Here is a 6000-nt window from a genome sequence, read left to right on the forward strand (position 1 = left end):
TGTCTTTTTGTCTTTTGGTCTATTGTGCAATTTTGTGGTTAGATTTCTTAAATTAATTAAAATTTTCTATTTCTAAAATTAAATGAATTTCTTTTTTTTGCTGATCTTTATCTGATTAATTTTAAAAAAAATGAATCTGGTCTCCCTTTATTTTTAATTAATTCATTGACTTGCAACTTGTTATCTTTTTAATTACTCCACTAACTTCCCAGCTGTACAAATTTACATATTTGAAGTCTTGATCTTTATCTATATTCAATTTGATTTGCAAGTCTTGGTATTTCTTTAAAAAGCTCCGACATGAATTGATTGCTTTAAGGTTAAATCATAAATATAATAGTGCAAGTGTTTTTAATACTTTTATTCAGTTAAAATTCAAAGTTTCATTTCAATAATTTACAAAATATAATTGGTATATATTATTAGTGTGAATTCTAGTTTTAATTAAAAATCATACTAAAAATACTTATAACGTGACTCCTAAATTTATTCCTTATTTTAATAAATGAGTCAATATATCACCAATATAATCTATCCCTGATAATTATAAAAATTAATAATAACTCAATACACTGTGTGATTCAAGTGTAAGAACTTACTACCGACTCATATTCTGATTACAATATTGTTGACTTCTTAAACGTCAATCTCTGAGGAAGAGAGTGCAGAAAGTACTTATAATCTTTTGATTCTTTCTATTTTGAAAAATGAAAAAGTCTTCCACACCACCGACTCATATTCGTTTAAAATTGGTCCTTCTCTCACATTCACAACGCATTCATTCTATTTTATTTTTCAATTACTCCCCACCCCCACAGTTTATACAACTGGATAATCATTTAAAAATGCAACTCTTGATCTCATGTTTTTAATTTATTCATGTTTTTAAATTACTCAATTCCTTTAAAATGGGTCATTGTCTTGTGTTTATTATTATCCATTCATAATTAGCAAGTGTCCATTTTCTACAATTTTAATAGTCAAGTGGCCATTCTTTTTCTTTTGAAACTGCTTATCTTGTATTAGTCCAAAGTATTTACCTCAAAAATACTAATAAAATATTATTAGACAAAGAACTGTCATTGTCCATTCGATTATTAATGGCGCGATTGTGGGATCGGGGTTCCTCTTCGTACGCGAATTCAATGACTTCAGACTTTGTTTTCATTTTTCTTTGTTAAATTATTGTGTTTGTTATGAATTATTAAATTATTTTTAATTGGATTTTATTATTAGGGTTCTACTTAATATAAGAATTTCATTATAAATTTTAAATAATTCAGTGACTAAATCAATAGTTTAATTATATTTACTAAACTTTTGAATTATTTTAAAAAATTAATTAGGTCTAGATATCTAATAAAATTTAAAATAAAATATGGTCATATACCTAATTAAAAATTAATAAAAATTTATTTATAATTTCATAAAAATATAAATAAGAAGGTATTTTAATATATTTTTATTTTAGAATTTGGTGACTCTCCAAAAGTTAATCTACCGCGTTAATGGATTGAGTCGAATTAACATTTTCTTAAATTTTGACTTGAATGACTTCCTTGCTAAATAACCTTTACGTAACGATTATAAGTTCAATCATTGTTTATCAACAAGTGTAAAAGAAATAAAGGAGTTTTAATAAAAGTTTTCAAGTTATTATCACACAGATATTATTTTCAAAAGTATTAAGAACACTTTCATTCAATTATTTAAACTAAAAGGCATTTAAATTAAAAAAAATTGAAAAGATAATAATACAATTCTTAATAAAAATTGGATGAGATGAGTTTAAGGTATATGGTTTTCTTTAATCTAAATTCATTATTAGTTTTCATATGTTTGCCAATCACTATAGTTATTCTATTAATACTCAATGATCATGCAATGTTAATATTATTTTCTCTAGAAAATTACTCTCAATGATCATACAAGATAAAAGGTGGAGAAAACATAAAGAACTTATGAGTTTGTAATTTACAGTTAAAAAAGAAGAATTAAGCTTGATTTACTTAACCTTTTGTTTTGTTCTATCTTATAGTCCACTCAATTACATGGTAAGGCCACCTACAATGCAATTAATTATGAGATATTAAGGAAGATCAATTCTTAACATGCAAAATATAATTCAACAAAATAAAAGTCAAACATTAAAAAAAAAATCAACATTGTTACTAAATATAAAAATCACATAGAATATGTAATAATAAAAATAAAAATCATTGTAAACAAATTCATAAAAAATCAGAACTAAGATGAAAATAAGATGAAAGAAGTTTTTATTCTCCAAAAGACGAAATAAGATCTAGAGCAATGTGTTGTAGTATTTCCCAAGAAAAATAACCTTCCACAATATTGGTAACAAAATATTAAAGAATAACAACTCATTTAGTGAATAAGTCATAGGAATCAAAAACAAATATGTACACTTGCTAGGGTAAATAAAAGACAAATACAATGTATACCTCCATAGCTATTGTCTAAAACTTTACGCTCCAACTGATCGGACTCTATCGTTGAAGTCAAAGAGAGTTTTGGACAACTCTGCACCCAAAGATCTGTATTATCCAATTCAATGCCCTGGCTGAGGCTGAAATTGGTAGTTTTTCAAAAACTAAAAGGAATAGCTGTGGAAACTCAACTTTTTGATCAGCTTCAATACTTCCTTTAACTCAGACGCGTGGTTAAATTGAATTATCTTTTCGCATCCCATTGATTGGCGAACCTTCATTTCACTTGTGGTTAAAAAGATTCTACAACCCTTGTGATTCTCTTTCCTTGGAATCCCAATTTCATCAAAATTGATAGGATTCCACACATCCTCCAATATCAAAAGAATTTTCTCTGCACCAGTTAATCTACTCCAAAGAAGCTTGCGTCTCTCTGATTCATTTTTATCCTTGAAATCCAATCCTAAGGGTGCAGCAATGTCATCTTGAATCTTTCCTATATCAGGAGTATATGACACAGTAGTATCAATGACATGATCAAATTGTTGTAACTGCTCAAGTTCCTTACCCACTTCTTTTGCCAGTGTAGTTTTACCTGTTCTCCCCATCCCTTGCAATCCAATTATAAAGTAGCTGTCATTTTTCAGGGCATCCAGAAGTAGCAAGCATATAGGATATAAGTTTTAATTATGCACCTTCATCGATCACTTCCTAATTCTAATCAAATTCTATGAACAAACATATGCCAGATTTAACATAAATTAAAGATGATATAAGTATGGCCATTGCATATCATGAGTAATACTTGCTCAACTCTTTGTCCACTGAACTCCAACACTGTATCTATCATGAGTAATGCATCTGATTGAAACTGGAAATTTTGATCACTTTGCTCAAACATTATGATCCACTGTTCACCCCTTAAAATCTTGAAGGTGTGGTCTCACTTTTGTATAATACTACTGTATTCGTTTGCAAATCTTGGCCACATCTTTATTATCTCTTGCGAGTCTAAGGGTTGTTTGATTTAGTTTTGCTTTTCAGTTTATAAAAATTACATTTTAAAACAATTTTATAAAACTGTTTTTAAGAAGAGAATGAAAATAAAATTTGTTTGGTAATTTAATTTTTAAAACTGTTTTTAATTTGATTTTGTTTATTTTTTATTTAGTATTTTAAATTAAATATATATATATATATATATTTGATATTTAATTTTAGGATTTTTTATTTAATTAAATATATTTTTTATATTTAAAAGGAAATATTAAATTAAAAATTATTAAAACATCAAAATTTAATATTAAATTAGAGTAATACTTGCAATGCAAAGAGTTTCATAAATTATGAAAATTAAAAAATAAATTAATATTAAACTAAAAAATAATGATTAATTTTAATATTAAAATAATTTTTAATAAAATATATAAATAGTATGAATAGGTATTATTAAAAAAAATAAAATAACTAACACTAATACAATAAAACAAGTGAATATGTATATTAAGAATAAATCCTGCAATGTTTGTATAACTATTTGTAATTGTCTATATATAAACCAATACAAACTAGTTATTATATTGTGCCCACATTTGATTTGTAATATGATCCCTAAATATTGCCATTTCAGCTGCACCTTCATCGAATAATTTGATTAAATTATGATCATTTGAGCTAGTTTCCTCTATACTTGAATCTCTGTTCTCATACTCAATACTGATAGGATCCATTTCCTCCCATATCCTAAATAAATCATCATTCAAATTTCACTTCCGTATATAATTATGAATAGCACAACCTGCTATTACTATAAGTCGTTGCTTAGAAGGTTTGTATGGAGGCATCAACTTCAAAATAGGAAACTTGTTTTTCAATACTGCAAAGCAACGGTCAATTGTCATTCTCAAAGAAGAGTGTATGTAGTTGAATAACTCTGTAGGACTCCTTGGTTGTCTGACTTGGCCTCTATATTCCTAAGCATGATACCTTTCTCCCCTATAAGGGGGAAGAAAACCTCTCGTACATGGATAGCCAGAATTAACAAAATAGAACAAACCTACATAACATTGAATATATATTTATGAATATTTTTTATGAACAAACCTATAAAAATAGTTAAGTTATACTATAAATACTCACCTTTAGATGGCCATGGAAAATTTGCATTTGGGTTGGTGAGTGCATCCAAAGAAACTTTTGAATCATGTGCATTTCCTTCCCATCCCAAATATACAATGTAAACATCATATTAAAATCACAAGCACACATAATATTTTGTGTGATAGCTACCTTTCTATCTTTATATGCAATTTGTTTTTCAGCAAGAACTCATGCACTTATATGAGTGCCATCAATTGACCTATGCAGTTCTATAACAATAACTCAAAATAAAAAATTAAGACAAGATAGAATAAAATAAGAATTGAGAATTGATTAAAATAATAAATAAGTATTACATACATACCTTGAACCAAGGATAATATTTTGACTCATTTCTAATCTTGCTAGGCAATTCTGTAGATTATTGTTTTATCAGCTCTTTTTCCAACAAGCACACTGCTCTTAACACTTGCTTAAAATAACGAAAAATTGTTTCTGTTGAGTGCTGAAAGCGATCTGCAGCAACTCTGTTATTTAAATTAAAAAAACTCAGCTAACTCATAAGATACCGTGAAAATTTTGGGAAGAAGGAACTAAATTTGCAAAAGGAGAGAATTTGTCCATCTATTTAGGTGGTATATTTATCATAACTAGAGATCAAATTCAAAGTTGATATGCAGTCTATGATTGAGCTCGCTTGAATTATATCCCTCCCTTACCTAATCTTACTAGTTTCACAGTGCTCTTTCCCATTGTCAGTATTACTCAGATAGCATCAACCAAATCTCAATATCATATCTTATACGTCTCTTATTCAATCAATATAATATAAAAGTTCAAAATTTAGCTATGCTAACAAGACATTCAGTATAATTGCAAAAATTAAAGGAATGTCGACAATACTAAAACCACTCATACAAATATTAAAATTTCAAAAATGCTCAATTGCTGATAGCACATCATTTTCAAACACTACCTTTATTTCATTATCTTCAATCAAACATTTAGAAAAAGAGAGAAAAAAATGCAAGAAGAGAAGAACCAAACATGAGTTTTTTTTCCCCAAATATGTTGATGCTTGTGAGAAAGAATATAAATCCAAATCAAAATCAAAATCAAAATCAAGATTGGTAAAAAAAATCCAAGATGAGAAAAGGGAAAAACCGGAGAAAAAACAATGGTGATGGTTTAAGAGTGCTAAGAAGCTGACAAAGTAGTAAAGTTGCTGTTGCGAGCTGGGAAGACGTGAGAATGTTATAAAGATGCTGAAAGTTTGCCCGTGTGCCGGGGAGATGTGAGAATGTTGTGAAACTCTAACCCATTCCATTTACATTTTTTATTTTATTAATTTATTTACAAGAATGCCATTAATGAGAAATGACTTTTCTGCATCTTGCAAATTTTGAAAAAAGAAACCAAAATTTAAAAACGAAAACACCTTAGAAGATATTCT

The sequence above is a fragment of the Abrus precatorius genome, unplaced genomic scaffold, assembly GCF_003935025.1.
Source record: "Abrus precatorius isolate BTA unplaced genomic scaffold, Abrus_2018 Scaffold9, whole genome shotgun sequence".
In the NCBI taxonomy this organism is placed as follows: Eukaryota; Viridiplantae; Streptophyta; class Magnoliopsida; order Fabales; family Fabaceae; genus Abrus; species Abrus precatorius.